This window comes from Phascolarctos cinereus, unplaced genomic scaffold, assembly GCF_003287225.1.
Source record: "Phascolarctos cinereus isolate Bilbo 61053 unplaced genomic scaffold, phaCin_HiC Scaffold_5;HRSCAF=322, whole genome shotgun sequence".
NCBI lineage: Eukaryota > Metazoa > Chordata > Mammalia > Diprotodontia > Phascolarctidae > Phascolarctos > Phascolarctos cinereus.
Genome location: NW_027555958.1, coordinates 8872672 through 8890590, shown reverse-complemented (window position 1 = coordinate 8890590; position 17919 = coordinate 8872672). Strand labels below are relative to the sequence as shown.

At 48.1% G+C, this 17919-nt stretch overlaps 1 long non-coding RNA gene across 1 annotated transcript; it reads right to left on the bottom strand.

Moving 5' to 3' along the window:
• Positions 1 to 12950: 12950 nt before the first annotated feature.
• LOC144457885 (uncharacterized) lies at positions 12951 to 15379 on the bottom strand. Its single transcript, XR_013487480.1, has 2 exons — positions 14891 to 15379; positions 12951 to 14560 (listed from the first exon to the last, which is right to left on the bottom strand). It is a non-coding gene; the product is annotated as an uncharacterized LOC144457885 (long non-coding RNA).
• Positions 15380 to 17919: the final 2540 nt, after the last annotated feature.

Here is a 17919-nt window from a genome sequence, read left to right as displayed (position 1 = left end):
TCATCAGAGAGGTGGCGGGCAAGGTAGGGTTCATCCATCAGAGATGGGATTAACTTGAAGGGGAAAGTCACAATAACTAAGAATCCCCAGGCCAGGGCTCAAAATGATGGGAAGTGGTCAAGCTGGCTACATGACAGATGGAAGAGCTCATGGCAATGCTACAGTCTCCTCAGTCACGTGTACACACACTATAAAGATTAATCATGTTCTTGGAAGCCACCCTCATCAGAGGACAGACTTCAACTGGTCAATATTTACAGAAACACAAATAATAAGAGGAACTGGAGCAATAGTTATACTTTGATACTGCCAGGGTCTTGTCAACATCAGTGTGTCCTCCACTAATGCACCATTGGTGGAGTCATGAACTGATCTAACCATTCTGGAGAGCAATTTGGAACTATGCCCAAAGGGCTATCAAACTGTGCATACCCTTTGATCCAGCAATAGCACTTCTAGGGCTGTATCCCAAAGAGATCCAAAAAAGGGAAAAGGACCTATTTGTACAAAAATCCTTGCAGCAGCTCTTTTTGTGGTGACTAAGAATTGGAAATCAAAGGGTGCCCATCCATTGGGGAATAGCTGAACAAGCTGTGATATATGAGTGTAACGGAATATCATTGTGCTACAAGGAATGACGAGCAGGATGATTTCAGAAAAATCTGGAAAGACTTGTATGATCTGATGTATAGTGAAGTGAGCAGAACCAGGAGAACACTGTGCACAGTAACAGCAACACTGTATGATGAAGAATTGTGAAGGGCTTAGCTCTTCTCAGCAATACAATGAACCGAGACAATCCCAAAGAACTCATGATGAAGCATGCTGTCCACCTCCAGAGAAAGAACCGACATTGGTTAAATACAGACCGAAACACGCTAGCTTTCACTTTCTTTTTTTTTTTATTCGTCTTCTTATACAAAATGACTAATGTGGAAATGTTTTACATAATGGCACATGTATAACCTATATCTAATTGCTTACTGCCCCACGGAGGAGGGAGGGGAGGGAGGGATAGAGTTTAGAACTCAAAACTTTAAATAAAAATGTTAAGAAATTGAAAAAAATCAGTATCGCTTCCAAAACGCCCACAAACAGCTACAGTCTAGGAAATGGATTTTTTAAAAAGAGTTGCTAGGGACAAAAACTCAATTGCCCCAAGGCCTTTCTGGTGATGTTTCTTTCCAAATGTAGCTGGGTTGCTCTTCCAACAACGGCGGCCCTGCAGTCCATCACTGTTACCATCACCAGGCCCTTCCTTGAGGCCCTTCCAGGATAGAAGGACCTGCCAGAGCCCGCGGCCTGCCGGGATCACCTCTGGGAAGCCAAGGTAACCTTCACTCCCAATGAGGCTTCAGAGGAAGACTTCAGGAAAGGGATCGAATGCCTGAGACTCCCTCCCTCCTCCTCTCTGTCTCTTGGCTTCCCTGGATTCCTTCAGGTCTCAGCTGAAGTCTTACCCTCTACAAGAATGCTTTCCTGGACTTCCTGAATCATAGCGTCCTCTGAAATCTTGTTTTTTCTGTATGGTTTTGTTTGTACATTGTTGCTTGTGTATTGTTTCTCCCATTAGACTGTGAGCTCTTTGAGACCAGAGACTGTATTTTTGAATTTTCTGGTGCCTGGCACATAGTAGACCCTTAATAAATGCTAGTTGATTTAGTGAAAATGGTTTGGGGGTCTAAATTGTCTGACCACACAATCCCACCTAAGTGCCTTTTCTCGTTTGGTTTCCCATGGCTGGAATGACTGACCATCTCCCTACCTGACCAACTATCTTCAAAAAAGTACTTGAATTCCATCTATGCCATTAGCCATCCCCCAACCCTCTCAGCCATTGGGTATCCCTACTGCTCTGCCATGGGTCGTCTTCTCCCTCATCTTTAATCTCTCTCACTTGGCGACTTCATCATTGCCCAGGGCTATAATTTTCCTCTCTACACAGTTGATTCTAGATTTATAAATCCATTTTTGCTCTTTCTCCTGAAATGCATATTCCTCTTCTTTTGAGCTTCAGTCTTACACCACCAACTAATTACCTGTCAGACATTTCCAAAAGGATGTACCCATTACATCTCCAACTCAACATTTCCACCAGAATGCATCCTTTTTTCTCCCTACCACCCCCAAAACACCATTACTCCACATTTCCCTACTGAGAGCATCCCTATTTTTATATTCACCTAGGAACACAACTTTGAGGACATTGTCAACTCCCTCCTCTTACCCCACATATCCAAATCACCAAATCATGTCATTTCTACCTCTATGACATGTCTCTCTTTGGCTCCTTCTCGCCACTCACATAGTGACCCCCCTAGTTCAAGCCCTCATCATCTCTCACTTGAATTACTGAAATAGTGTCTTAATTGGGCTCTCTACCTACAGTCTCTTCCCACTCCAATCCAGCTTCCACTCAGCTGCCAAAATGAATTTCCTAAAGCACATGATTCTCCTGTGCAATGAACTCTGATGTCCCACCACTCCCCCTAGGATCAAATACAACATACTGTTTGACGTGTAAAGCTCTTCACAACCTGGCCCTTTCTTAGCTTTCTAGCTTTCTCACTTATCACTTTCCTCCATGTACCCTGTGGTCTGTTTGCTGTTCCTAGAAGCAGCTGGGTGGTACAGCGGATAGAGTACTGGGTCTGGAATCAGGTAGACCTAAGTTCAAATCCAACCTCAGACACTTACCAGCTGTCTGACTCTGGGCAACTCACTTAAGCTGTTGGCCTCAGTTTCTATAAATGTGTAATGGGGATGAGAATGACAGCATTTGCCTTGCAGCGTTATTGTGAGGATAAAATGAGTCAGTTTGTATAAAAGGTATTTAGTACAGTGCTTGGCACACAGCAGGTGCTATCTACATTCTTATTCCTTTCCTTTCCCTTCCCCTTCCTCACACAACATTCCAGCTCCTATCTCTGTCTCCCATCCTGGAATGTTCTCTTCTTCCTTTCCACCTCTTCACTTCTCTGGCTTTCTTCAAGACTTAGCTCTAGGGTCTATGAGTGGAGTAAGTTAGCCACTGTCCCTCCCTCAAGAATCCACTGAATCCCTGATGTATTGGGAGGAATGCAAAGTCAAATTCCCCTTTGCCTCCAAGGAAAGTAAGATGGGAAGGGAAGGGAAGGGAGAGAGGACGAGGAGAGAGGTGAGAAAGGAAGAGGAGACAAGAACAGCGTCTTGGGGGACGTCCTTGTGAAACCTGACACAAGGAACGGAGCTGGAATTTGAAGTGGGCTCCTCTTGCTCTTTGGGGCAGATCAGTTCACGTCGAATCGGCCCCCAGACGTAGTCCACTCTCCATCTCCCCATCCCTCTTTACCACACGTTTCTTGGTCACCACGGAAGCAAACAAACTGACACAGGCCCCTGGATCACCTCCACAAGAGCGTCTATCTTCTGGCCAAAATTCTAATGGGCCAAAAAGTGCTGACTACAGGCAGGTCAGGATGATCCTTTCGTGGAACTCCTTAGAGCCTCATCTTGACCACAAGGGTCTGAAATGACATTTGTGGGAGATCTTAGTTAAGAATCAACAGTTGATGTCATGGAAAGACTTTCCTATGAAATGCATTTGAATTCATGCAGGTGATGATATCACCCAGCTGAGGACCAGCTGGAGTTAAAGACCTAATTGGTCAAGGGAATGAACGTGAGAACTGCTTGATGGAGACCTGAGCCCTACAAGACTCGAGAATGGTCTTTCTTCTCAAGATGGAGACCCTCCAGATGGCTGGGACCCACTGTGGAGTATTTATTTATAAAACTAATAGACTCTGGCCTAGAGGAGGGATGTCCCATTCCTCCTCAAGTTTCAACATTTCACCAGCAATTTTGGAGTTTATATTCTGGCTCAGATCTAGAACCACTGATGGCTTTGATTAGAAAGTTTTCCAGGAAAAACAGAGCAAGAATGAAAAACAAAACTGCTCGACAGAGACAATTTGATATCCAATGTGTTCCCTGAAGGGCCGCTGAGGTAGAAGGTAGAAGGCTGTGTTTGGCACCAGAGGACTGGGTTCAAATCCTGATTTGGCACCTTACTGCTTTTATAGCCTCAGGCAATGCTTTTCCCCTCTCTGGGTCTCAGTTTCCTCATTTAACAGACTGTAATATGAAAGCATACTTCACAGAAGCAGACTGATCTTATGTGAAAGATGAGGACTAGATGATTTAAGATACAAAGAGGCCAATTTCAGCAGAGGGTCAGGAAAATCTTTTGTAACAAAAGAAGCTGTCCCAAAGTAAATCCTGGAGGTCTTCAAATAGAGATTGGATGACTGCTTACTTGTTGTCTTCCCTGCTGGAACAGAAGCACCCTCCCTTTTGTTCTGTAGCACTAGTGCTTAGCGCAATGCTTGGTATACACAAGGTACTTAATAGTTGCTTGCTGATTGATAGACTTGCTCCATACCTGGCATGTCACCTCTTTAGCGGTCTCATTGCCTGCCCTGGGAAGGTGTTCATGACTCCGTAACTTAAGGATTCTTTTACATTCATTAAGTGAGCACCATGATGGAAGGGCACTAGGCCTGGAGACAGTTTCCTCTTCTGTTAAATGAAGGGGCTGGCTTAGAAAACTTCTGACATCTCTTCCACATCTTGATCTAAGGTCCTATGATCCTAAGTAATTTCTTTTCTCTGGGTTCAGTAAAATGAGGGGTTTGGATTAGAGGACCTTGACCTCCAGATCTTGTGATCTTTAAGAGTGAAAACATAAGTTAAAAACTTAAGGATAAAGAAAAAATAGAATAAAGAAAGAATTAAGAAAAAATACTTAAGAATAAAGTCTTAACACATTGAACTCAATCTATTTGTTACCAAACAGAGTCGGGGACAAGTGAAAATGTGTCTGAAAATGTCTAAGCTTCTCACTCTTTGTCCTGCGCACACAAACAGGTAGCTTTCTAAAGCCTACCCATATTTCCTTCTTGTCCTTTGCACAGCCGAGGAGCTCCTGAACTGTCCTTGCTGAGGTGGGCTCCCCAGTAAGGACCAAAGTCTACAGGGATCAGCCAGAATCCCTCTCCAAAGGTCCTAAGTGGTTCAGTAGGAGGTGTCAACAAGCCAAGCTGGAGAGTGGACAAGTCTGGAGGGAGAGGCCAGTAGATGAGCCAGTATTAGTCTTAAGAAGAAGTCGGGAAATGAGTCTATGGATACGAGGGTAGTTCAAGGGGCCCAAGAGAATTGAAAGATTGGCTGACTGGATCAAGAATTCAGATCTTCCATTGTGTGGCTCATGGTTCTGGGCAAGAATCGTCATGCTGGCATGGGAACCAGCATCCCACTGAGATCCGTCAACATGGGATGAAAAGAGTGGCGGCTGCAGGGAAGACACCAGCGGGAGAGGCCGGGTGGGCTTCAGTGGCGTGCTGCTTTGCTCTTATCAGCCTCAGACATTCTGAGAGTCTTACCAACTTTGTGGTCCCCTACATACTAGGGGTTTGGGCCTAATGTGCCAGCAGGTAACTGGGCTCTGGAAGGAGAAGAGCGGACATAATCTAAAGGGTGAAAACGCCTGTCGCCTCCTTTCTATAGCCTGTACCTGCTGCACTAACACTGCCAGGTATTCAATTCAACAAGTATTTATGAACACTTTCTACGTACCAAGTATTGTTCTAGGCACTGGGAAAAACACAACAAGGGCGGGCACAGTCCCTAGACTCAGGGAGCTTACAGGATACTTGGGGGGATGACAATAGGGACACAGACGAGTAAAATAATGGGGGGCATTCACAACTGGGGACACCAGGAAAAGTCACTTTGAGGATGTGACACCTGAATCAAACCTTGAAGGGAGCTAGGGCTTCTAAGAGCCACAGGGGAAGAGGGGGAGCACGCCAGGCATGGGGGAAAGGCACACAAAGGCATAGAGGGAAGAGATGAATGCTGTGTAGGAGAGACCCAAAACATCATGGCGGAGCACAAAGAAAGCCACACCTAGAGGCAGGAGAGCCTTGGGTTCAAATCCTTTCATTGACACTCCTTTGCTTCGTGACCATGAGCAAGTCACTTGACTTCTCACTCTTGTTTCCCCTTCTATAAAATGGGGGTGACTCTAACTACTCCTTGGATTGTTGTGAGGGTCAAGTGAGACAGTGTATGCAGACCACTCTGCCCCCCCTTAGAGGGCTATAGAAATGTTAGCTCTTCTTCTCAGTTGGACACTCACCCACAGCACGCATCCTGGTGATGTCTTCTCAACGGCCTCCTTCCAAATGGTCTTCATCAACAGCTTCTGGAAGAATGCTTTGACACTAGCTTTGATTCACTCTTCAAATAAATTACAGACATCAAGGCCACCCACCTATGACATATTTGGCCCCCAAACGGTGTCTTCCTCCAATACAACAATATTTAGTTAGCTTTTAGAGACCACGCAAAGAAGCAGAATCTGCAGCCTGCCTTTGAGAAAAGCCACTCCTGGTCTAACAGAAAGCCCAACATGACTTAAGTTGAATCTGCCCTGGGCACAGTCTGGGGGAGATTTGTTACTGGAATACGTCAGTAGGCAGTGGGGCCCAGTGAGAGGGGCACAGGACCTAGAGGATCTGATCCTTCACTCCCTGTGTGACCTTGGCAAATCACTTAACCCATCTGGGCCTCAGTTTCCTCATCTCTAAAATGAGAGGTTTGGACCCAGTGACCTTCAGTGTCCCTTCTGGACCTGAATCTGTGCTCCTTGATCTAGAACAGGCTTCCCAAGGGCTGAGCCTAAGCCCAAAATGAGACATTGCTGACACGTGGTTTACAGATCAAAGGTTCACATCTAGATACAGAAGGGACTTCAGAGGCCACCCAGTACAACCCCCTCATTTTAGTTGAGGAAATTGAGGCTTAAGGAGGTAAACTGAGTGGCCCAAGGTCACAGACGTGGTATGTCAAGGGTGGGATTTGAACCCAGGTCCTCTGACTCTAGGTAGTATCTGGACCCTTTGCAGGTAGTCTGTCGAAGACTATGCATCCCTTCTCAGAATTTTTTTTTTTAGGCAATTGGGGTTAAGTGACTTGTCCAGGGTCACACAGCTAGAATGTATAAATGTATACATTTTCAAATGTATAAAAAACATACAGGGTTACAAAGGAAAGAGGACATATTCAAATATAGTTAGCCAAATGTTTAAAAACCAAGGTGAGGGCTCCCAGTTTCAGAAATCCTGATTCTCCTCCAAGCCCCTAATTTACAGATGAGACAAATGTGGCTGTTCAACAAATAACAACAAAGACAGAGTCAGGGCTCCCCATGTAAGAAATCTTGGTTCTAATCCCAGTCCCCAGTTTACAGATGAGATCACTACGGCCTGGTTAAAAAGCACAACAACAACAAACGGAGGGGCAGCGAGGTGGCGCAGTGGATAGAGCACCAGCCCTGGAGTCAGGAGGACCTGAGCTCAAATCCGGCCTCAGATACACAATACTTCCTAGCTGTGTGACCCTGGGCAAGTCACTTAACCCCAAGTGCCTCACTAAAATAAATAAATAAATGAATAAACAACAACAAACAGAAGAGCTCAGAGCCCACAGGCGAAGAACTCCTGCATTGCCAGGCCCGGCTCGGTGGCTCAGGACATCGCTGCCCCCCAAAGTGAATGTTCTGCCAGGAGTCATTACAGGAGGTGGGACCCAGGACCAGGAAGGCTCTCTGCGACAGGGCACAGCTAGGGCATCCTGGCCAGCTCTGGGCCCGCAGCTCAGCAAAGTTACTGATGAGCTAGAGGTCATCGGGAAGAGGCCTCGAGTCCACGCCAGTGAGGCCTGATGAAGGAGCTGGCAGCGTTTGGCCTGCAAGGCCGGGAGCGTGCCAGCTCTGTCTAAACATTTGAAGGGCTGTCCTGTGAACGAGGGATCAGTCTTGTTTTGTGTGGCCCCAGTGGGCCCCTTCAGGGTCAGGAATCTTTGAAGAGGCTGGTTTAGTTTTGAAGAAAACCTTCCCAGCAACTCTCTTCTTCCACAATTGGAACATGTTGCCTTGGAAGGCCGTGGTTCCCTCGCGATGGAAAACTCCAGGCAGATGCTGCTCCGCCACTGGTCAAACGTGTTGCAAAGGGAATTCCTGGTTAGGCACGGGCTGGTCTGCACAGCCTCCGTGGGCCCCTCAAGCACTCGGATCCTGTGATCTGTGATTCTGTCCCATCCTCCAAGAAGGCGACTTGATCATTCATTCCATGGAGACGGCAACCAGAGAAGCAAGAGCATAAACAGCAGATGGTGTCCCCAGCAGCAGCTGGTCAGCCTTGGGATCGCTTAACAACAAACTTGAGGAGAAGTACAGATTCCAAGCCGAAAAACAAACCCCAAAGTCAACCCAGGAGATCTAGCAGGGAGCCGAGGGGAGGGGAATTAGGGTACCGAAGCAGGGCGCAGTGGAAACTCTAGGAGTGGATGACTGACTGTGTTCTAGACTTGTTCTAGACTGTATTCTAGACTCCACTTTGAACCCTCATGTGGGAAGCTCCAGGGATGATGCTGATGCTGGCTACTGTGGTCATAGGCAGGATCAAGAGTCCTTGTGACCGGGCTAAGGGGCATAAAGGATGCACACAGTGGAGGCAGTGAGGGTGAAGGGGAAGGGGGACGCATGTCACATGCGGCATCATGAGGATGGGAGACAGGCCCTCCAAACATCCGTGCAAGGTCACGTTCAGGGCATCCCAGCAGAGAGTCCAGGGGCTATCACAGCCACCCATCTAATGCTAGCCAATGTTAATGTTCTCCCCTTTTTTAATGGTGTTTTATTTTTTCCAGTTCCACGTACAGACAATTCCCAGTACTCCTCTTCGGGAAAGATTCTGTGACTCATTCTTGCTAGCGAGGGACTAAGCGCTATGATTTCTGTGCTTCTGAGGGGCTGCATGGCCCACTCACCGCCTCTGAGCTTGACGCCCTGGGGGAAAGCCTCATCTGACCCAGCCTCGGCCACCTGGCCGACAAGAGGAATTTAGCCACTTGAATTACACTGATTAACCACCCGCTATGAGCTAGTGACTGTGCTAAGCAGGGGGCGGCACAAGGGTAATCAGCAAGAGGTTCTTTGCCCTCCAAGAGCCTACTGGGGTGGAGTGGGGGGTGGGGGGAGGGGAGGGCAGAGGAGGGACCCCAACAAAATGACCTAGGAAAAGTGGACAAGGCTAGGGTAACTTTGAGGATCAAACTACTCTTTTAGTTTATAGTCAAAACCAACGGAAGTTAATGTGGACCAGTAGCCTTGGAATCAGGGAGACCTGGCTTTGAATCCTGTCTCAAGTGTCTGCTGGCTGTGTGACCCTGGCAAATCACTCAAACGGTCTCTGAGCCTCAGTTTCCCCACCTAAAAAATGGGGAAGGTCATAGCACTTAGGACCCAGGATTCTTGTGAGGTTCAAATGAGATAACATTTGGAAAGAACTCCGCGAACCTTACTATACTACGCAAACTTGAGAATATTCAGAGTTCGGGTTTAGCTCAGACCGGTCAACAATTTTCAAAGATGCTTTTTTGAGGGGTGGAGATGGAAACCCACATGTTACTTTCTCATTGTCCTTGAATATTCTTTCCAAAGGAAAATAGTCAAGAATGACTATAAACAGGTCCCAAAGCCAAGAGCTGGCCAAGGAAGCTGCAGAACAAGGGCCAGGCCAAGCAGAAGGTCATCCTCCCAGTGGAGGAGGGGGAGGTGTCTTTATTTCAAAGACAAAAAGCTGGGCAGCATGGAGGGTCTCCAGAGCGCTGGATGAGGAGTGACGGCACCTGGATTCTACCCCGCGATCTGTTACTTAATCCCTGTGCGACCTTGCCCCTTCCATTCTCTGAGTCTCAGTTTCCTCCTCTGTAATAAAAAAAAAAAAGCAGTTGGGCCGGATGACCTCTAAGGCCCTGCTCCCAGGCCCTGGCCAGCCCTCAGGGCCATCTGCCAGCCTCCAAAGGGGAAGGCTTACACTTTCTTGCAACATCCCCAGTCTCCAGGGCCCAGGAGTCAAGAAGCCAAGTAGTAATGAATTTTGGGCAAGGTCACGGCAAAAGTTTGAAGCTTTAGGCCCAGGCTTGGGGATGTGATGTGTCCTCGTGAGGGGCTCTTCCCCACAATCTCGAAAGCTACTCTCATCCCTGTGCAGGGCAGGGGGCTCCATGCATCCATACCAGGCAGCCAGTTTGGCTGGGGTGAGGTTGGGGCACGGAGGGCTTTCAGAAGCAAATGTGGTCTGGAGGAGGCTTGCCTTCTGTGTGCATTTGGATTAGATGTGGCAGACAACTCAAATTTATCCACTGAGGATTTCATCAGCGGTCACAGGGTCACAGATTCTGAGCTGGAAGAGACCTCAAAGGGCACAAAGTCCAACCCGCCTCATTTTGTGATGGACAGACTCCAAGTCAGAAGCAGCTCCATGACACACATCTGGCCACCTGGGAACACTCGAGTGGGACTGTGCTTTTTAAGCCTCCTGTCCTAGAGGGCCCCTTCAAGGCCCCTGAATTTCTCAGAGATAGATCCCCACCAGTAGCTAAAGACCCTCACCTCTTGGTCTCTCATTAGCCTGCATGTATGGCTCTATGAGAGCTCCCTCCTACTTCCTGACTCATGGCAGGTGGGGAAGCATCCCTTCCCTGTTAACAATTGTGCTTTTTCTCATTCCTAATTTCAAGAACATTCCCCTTTGCTAGGGAGAGCTTGCTGGGTCTGAAAATCAAATCAGTCAACTATGTGCGGGGACTTGGGTCTTGGAAGCCACATGGTGCTGTGGAGGGAGGGCTACTTGTGGAATCAGAGGACCCAGGTTCCAAAGCTGCCTCTGCTGCTTGGTAGCCAGGTGACCCTTAGCAAAGCCCCTCCCTCCCCTGGGCCTCAGTGTCCTCCTCTGGAAAATGATCGGGTTGGGCCAGGTGATTACTAAGGGTCTTGGCCCCAAATCTGAGACCTCAGCTCTTAAGAGCCATCCCTGGGACAGGCACCTGGGAGGTGAAGAAGCCACGCACCATGGCTGGGTGCAGACATGCAGCAGGACAGTAGGGGAAGTGGAAGGAATCCTCTCGGGGCAGTGTCCAAGAGCCAAGCCAAGGAGAGGGAAGCTGGGACCAGGATGGGCCCCCTCCCTGCCGCATCTTTCCATCCTAGCCCCAGGAATTCCAGCCAGAAGGAAAGACCCTTCTTCCTTCTCCTCCATTCCATCCCCACTCCCGCCCGAGACAATGCTCTGGTCACCTTTGCTGATTACACTTCTGATCAGAGCACCCTAAAATCATGACTCTAGAGCCAGAAGCAACATTGGGGGTCCTCCAAGGTCAGTCCCCTCATTTTGCAGGTAGGGAAACTGGCCCAGAGAGTTTAAAAGATGGATTAAGTTAAAAAAAATACCCAATAAATAGCAGCATCAGGATTTGAACCCAGGTCCTCAGACTAGCAACCCAGGAATCTTTCCATAGTACCACGATGAGTCTATATTGTATTATGGAAATGTGGATTTGAATGGGCTTGTCTGTATCTTCATCCACTGGGCTTGGCAGGGCCCCTATGACATCTCAGCCTCTCACCTCTGCACACAAATCCTTGTTGGCCTTTCAGAAACATCTCCCAAAGTGACACATAAGCAAACAGCCTCATAAAGAAATCAGAATTGCTGGATGAAAAGAGGGTCCTATCCCTCCTGCCCAGAGCAGGGAGGCCCGAGGAGGATCAGCTCAGCCAAGTGGACACCTGATTTTGTTTAAGTTGAAAAAACTCAGACACCAAAGGGAAGGGCCAGGTTTCCAAAGAAAGCCGGAGAAAAACATTCACTGGAGAGAGAGGGATGGAGGGAGAGCAGTTGGGGCAAGGAGGTAGAGGTGAAAGGACATACACTCTTGTACAGACATGCACACACACACACACACACACACACACACACACACACACACACACACACACATGCACTGACCCAATTTTTTCATTACCAAGAAATGTGGCAGCTTCCATTTCCCTTGATGACTCAGGATTCCCAGACGGGAAAGAACACACACACACACACACACACACACACACACACACACACACACACACACACACACACACATATATCATGGTTTTGGCATTAGCAGTCTGCTCCTGCTTCCCACCAGCCCCCTCTCCACATGAGTCACCCCAATTGACCACTACAAATCAGTGGCTTCCACTGCAATGCCTTTCTTGGGCAGCAGGAGGGGTGGGTGGGTGGGTGGAGAGAGGAGAGGGGGCCTGAGGAAGGCCCAGTTCTTGGCCAGCAGTTCATAAAAGAGCCTAGTTATAACAAATAAGCAAACATCTCCTCCCCTTCCTGTGGCCTGCCATGGGGCTGGTGGGACATGTCTCAGTCTTGGAGCATGGCCTGGCAGGGTATCCCCCCATCAGCATCACAAGCCAACAGGATGTCACAGCAGAGCAGCTGAAGCTAAGGGCCCCTGTGGGAAAGCTCCCCCAAGGCTCCCTTCTGGACCTCACCCTTGATCTGGAGAGCCCAAACTCAGCTTGCAGAGCGCCAGCCAGGCAACCCAAAACACTCTTTGTGTGCCAGGCACTGTACTAAGCCCTGAAGAAACAAAGGAAAATGAAACAATCTCTGCCCTCAGGGAGCTTCCCTTCTCCTTTACAGTAGCTTCATAGAGTCATGGGTGGAAGGGCATTTAGGGGCCATCAAATCCAACTCTAGTTTGCAGATGAGGAGACTGCGGCCCATGTTACGAGTTGACTGACTTGCCCACGAGGGAGTGACAGGGCAGGGATGAGCTGCCAGGGGCTTTCGCTGGTCAAGTTGGAGAATCTGGTTTGGAAGGACAGCGGCTAGTGAGGCCTCAGATGTTTTGAGAAGCTCCCAATCGCTGACCTGGTGCTAGAAGGGGGCCACACCGAACATCTCACCCAACCCCTTCCTTTACAGAACAGGAAATTGGGGTCCATGATGATCAAACGACCCCCCCCCCCCGGTTGCACCAGGATGAAGCAGATCTGAATCAGATTCGGTTCAGTCAGCCAATCAACGAGCTTTTATTGAGTGCTCCTCATGTGCCCGGCATTGGCTGCTGCCCTTAAGGGGCTTCCATTCTAATGGGGGGGCAACATCTGTTTAAATAGGTCCATGAGCCTTAGAGAGAAAGCTACTAGTACCCCACTGCCTTTGACTGTGGGACTTCTTTTAGGACAATAGACATAAGATTGCTCTGAATCTTTGCTAAATTCCTTCTACTCCAACAGATTGAGGAAGGGTCTGTAGGAACAGATAGTGAATACAAACTTGAGGGTGGGGGCTCTTTGTCAATCATTCCATGTCAGCAGTAGCAGAACAGAAGAACCATTGGGGTTAGTCAGAGGATTTTAGTTCGCATCTTGCCTCTGGTAGTACTCATGTGAGCTTGGAAAGAATTGGCTCACTTCCTCAGCCTCCGTTTCCCTGTACATAAAATGAGGGGCCTGAGAGGCAGTGGAAAGAATACTGGCTTTAGAGTCGGAAGAACTTAGCTCAATTCTTGGTTCCACAGCTTACTGTTTGTATGACTCAGACAATTCTCATCACCTTTCTTGCCTCAGTTTCCCCATCTTCAAAATGAGGGAACTGAGAGGCAGTGGTGCAGACTGGAATGAGAGAACCTGGATTTTCCCGACCCAGCTCTCCCCTTCTCCATCTGTGAGACACGGATTTCATTTCCTCATCAGTAAAACAGCAGGGTTGGGAGATGGCCTGGGAGGGCCTTTCCAGCTCCTGATCTAAGCTCCTGCGATTTTTTTCAACGATTTTGAATTATGAGTCATTCAGATTGTGACTGCGGCCCATCTCTCATTAGTGCTGATTAGGCTTGGCAAACTAGCTGGGATAGACTCTAAGTCTTGCCAACCCTAAAAACCAGATTACCAACAACACACAACATTTGCATCTGATCTCTAAGTCTGGTCTCATAACCTAATGAGTTAACCCGTTCAGCCTTTCCATATTATTCCTAATAACATTTAAGTAAGCCGAACACCCGAGAGGATGAGAAATCTGCATTGAGTCACCCACTGCGACTCAGAGGTGTGGACGGGATCAGAACTCAGTGTTCTAGCCTCTGTCTGCTACTCCGTTCACTCTGATGTCCCAGTGTAGCTTAGGCAAGTCGGTGCTGATGTGGCAAAGTCCCAAACGAGAGAGTGCTGGGATGCTGGAATGTTCCCGGAGCCCTCTGAGACTGGGGGGAGAAGAACAGTGCATTCTATCTGAATCTCCTGGGTAGGACTTTGCCAGAGAAATACCTTTGTGGCTAAATTTGCCCACGTGTGGTCTAAACTGTAAGGTGACACAGAGAAAACCGCGGTACAAAGAAATGGCGAGGCATCACAAGGTGGTGAAAGGGAGAACTGAGCGAAAAACAAGAACAGCGACAATGGGGAAGAGAGACAAAAGCAGAAACAGAAAGGTCGAGGAGGAAAGAGAAGGGAGGCGGGTGCAGTATGGGCATCGAAGGCTGGGTCAATGTGGGCAAAGCCGTCTTCAATGCCTGGTGCTTCTGAAGACAGTGAGGCTGTCACTGCCAAGGACACATCTTCATTGGGCTTCTCTTGTCTTCAAGGAGGAGAAGGAGGAGGACAAGAATCCTGAAAGGAACAGAAAGTGGTCCAGACACTGGGAATGAGTAGCTAGGATAAGCGCTCTGTTCCATCGGGAATCAGGGGAGTGAGAGAGGACAGTGAAGGAAGGATGGAAAGGTCATCTAGAAGAGGCAGATGGCCTTTGAGAGTGGCCACATCTGCATAGGCTTGGGTGTCCAAGAGGACAGAGAATTAGATGGAGGGGGAGACCTTTGAATTCTAATCCCATGGACACCTCTGAGTAAGCAGGTGAGCTAATGCAGACTTCCCATCCTCTCTGGAGCTCAGTGACTCCCCCACCCCCACCCCCCATGGCCGGATGGGACATCCCAATACCAAGTGAGAGGAAGGCTCATTCTGTGCTGAACTTCTGATGGAGAACTCAGGCAGACAACGAAGCAGTGACCTTTCTTCCCTATTCTCTTTCTGTTAAAAAAAAAAAAGTCAGATGTTAAATTCAAAGTTTTCATGTTATTTAAAGTCATATTTAATTTGTTTAACTAGTCTGAAAGCCAGTCGATTGGCTATAACAATTTTCAATCTGTGGGGAGAGTGAAAGAAAAGGAATCTGTGAAGGGATGAGGCAGAGATGAAAGTATAAAGGCACAAGTGTGGACCCTCTGCCTAAATCACGGGGGATCTCTCCCACTGGGGGCTCAGGAGTGTCCAAGAAAAGAAGGTCAAGACAGATGAGGACTGAGGAAAACATCAACGTACTGGGTGACTGAGAGATCGCTGATATAACTTTGGCCTGACTCACAGACAGTTTTATATGTGGGATTAGGTATAGTAATACTGAGATGGGCTTTTAGTCAGTTCTTTCCTCCTTCCCTCCCTCCCTTCCTTCCTTCCTCCCTCCCTTTCTTCTTTCCTTTCTCCCTCCTCCCTTCCTCCCTCCCTCTTCCCTCCCCCTCCCTTCCTTCCTCCCCTCCTCCCTCCCTCTTCCCTCACACCTCCCTTCCTTCCTTCCATCTCTACCTCCTCCCTCTTCCCTCCCTCCCTTTCTTCCTCTCTCCCTCCTCCCCCCCTCCTCCCATCCTCCTACCCTTCCTTCCTTCTTTTCTTTCAACTAACATTTGTTAAATGGCTACTATGTGTCAGGCATTGTATTAGATGCCAGGCATACAAAATGAAACTGACCTTACATTTTACTGGGGGAAACAACATATACACGTGTGTGTGTGTGTGTGTGTGGAGATTTTATATGTGTGTGTGTGTGTGTGTGTGGAGATTTTATATGTGTGTGTGTGTGTGTGTGTGTGTGTGTAGATTTCATTGGCATTGGGCGCTCCTGCTGAGGAATTCCCTCCACCAGTGAAGAGGCATCTGCTCTTTAACTTCTGGTCTTAATACTAGCCAGAAGCAGTGAGAGATTGAGTGGCCTGTTCATGGTCACACACAGACACACACACAGACAGTATGGGATCAGCAGCAGGATTTGAACCCAGGGCCTCCAGAGTTAGACTTGGGTCAGGCCTCTATCCCTGGGTCTGTGCTAACTTTCCCATATTAAAATGTACTGATGGAGTAAAGGCAGAGTCAGAGTGCCCGGAAGGCAGCTGGAACTTGGGGTGAGCTGGGCCATCAGCGACTGCTCATTCCTGAAAGCTGGCTAATAGTCGACTGACTTTGTTTACTTAGAGGAATCCTGAAATGCCTACCCAAGAATTCCTGGGGGTCTACATTTCCAGCTGGAAGGGACCACGGTGCTGATCTAAGTCCAACCCCCTCATTGGAGCCCCAGAGAGGTAACTTGTCCAAGATCACCTGGGTTAGTAAGTAGTGAGGTCAGACCTTGAACACAGATCCCCAGGGCTCTCTCCACTGCACCAGTGCACTGCCTCTGTCTCCTCTCTCCCCTCGTTCTTTCAGATGTGGGCAGTTGAGTAGCAGCATTCCCTGCCCACGATAACAAGGTGTCCTCCCAGCTTTACGAAGGTGGCCCAGCCATCCTTCTTAGGTCTTTTTCCCAGACAAGCCATCCATCTTCAAATGCTGCTTGGCAGCACTCACCAGGCATCGGAGCACTTTCTGTGGCCAACATCTCGGTCAATACTCAACCATGAACTGACCTTCTGGGATGGGAAGCGGAACATACTTGGCAACCCAACAAAGCAACATTTGGGTGGGACCTGCTTATCTCTGTTTATCTCTATTCTGTAGCTCCCAGGACGCCCATCCCCAAACCTGGCCCTGGAGTCGCCATCTTTCTAGCCCCCTACCTGACCTCTCCCCCAAGCTCCTTCTTGAGACAAAAGTAGGCCCTGTCCAGCACCTGGGAAATAACTCAGCACACAGAAGGTCAGAGACATCATCTCTAGTTTGTTGAGGAGGATAAGTTCATCTGGAGGGAATCAGCTGCTCAAAATGATCTGATAAGAGAAGAATTAGCTGATTGGCACAGTCTCCAAAGATCAAATGAGTCAGCATCATTTTCCAAGCCATCAGAAAGACAAGGGGTAAGGGAGGTCAGGTGTCAAGCAGATGTCTGGACTCACAAAGGCAGCTTGATTTAAAGATGGCGGAAATAAATCCAAAGGATGTTTTTATAATGTGGCGTCCACCCAGAGCTCGTTGGCCTTGCTCTTCCACAAAGCTATATTATTTTGGGGAGAGGACGACCAGAAATGGGAAAATTCTGATCCAGAACTGGCTGGCCAAACCACACAGAGGTTTATTTTACTTGCAATGCCAAGCAGGGGCTCACTGGAGACCAGTGTAGCCAAGAGATTTTGATAGCTGATGGGAACTGAGCTAAGCCATTTAATCTTTGGAGATTTTCTGTATATTATTATACTCAGACAATGGTGGAACAGCTGAGCCCACTCTGATTTCTACTAACATCCGTTGTGTTTTCTATGCAGGAATGAGATTTTAAAATCCTGTACTCCAGACCATCTGGTGCTTTGAGAATCACTGGCCTGCAGCTTCCAAGATGCCCAAGTTAGCTAGATTATACTCATGTGGAATCATGGAGTCAGAGAATCTGGGTTCAAGTTCCATCGCTGACACTTTGCCTTTGTAATTGAGCCTTTTTCCGTCGATGCAGGAGATAGAGTGCTGGGCCCAGAGGCCGAAAAACCTGAGTTCAAATCCAACCTCTGACATTTACTAGCTGTGTGATCCTTAGGCAAGTCACTTAATCTTTGTTTGCCTCACTTTCCTCAACTGGAAAATGGTGATAATAATAGCACCTACCTCACAGGATTGTTGTTAAAAATCAAATGAGAGAACATTCATAAAGTGCTTAGCATAGTGGCTGGTACATAGTAATATTATTGTTCTGTCAATTTTTAGTCACATCCGACTCTTTGTGAGATCCTAGGTGGGGTTTCTTTGGCAAAGACGCTGGAGTAGTTTGCCAT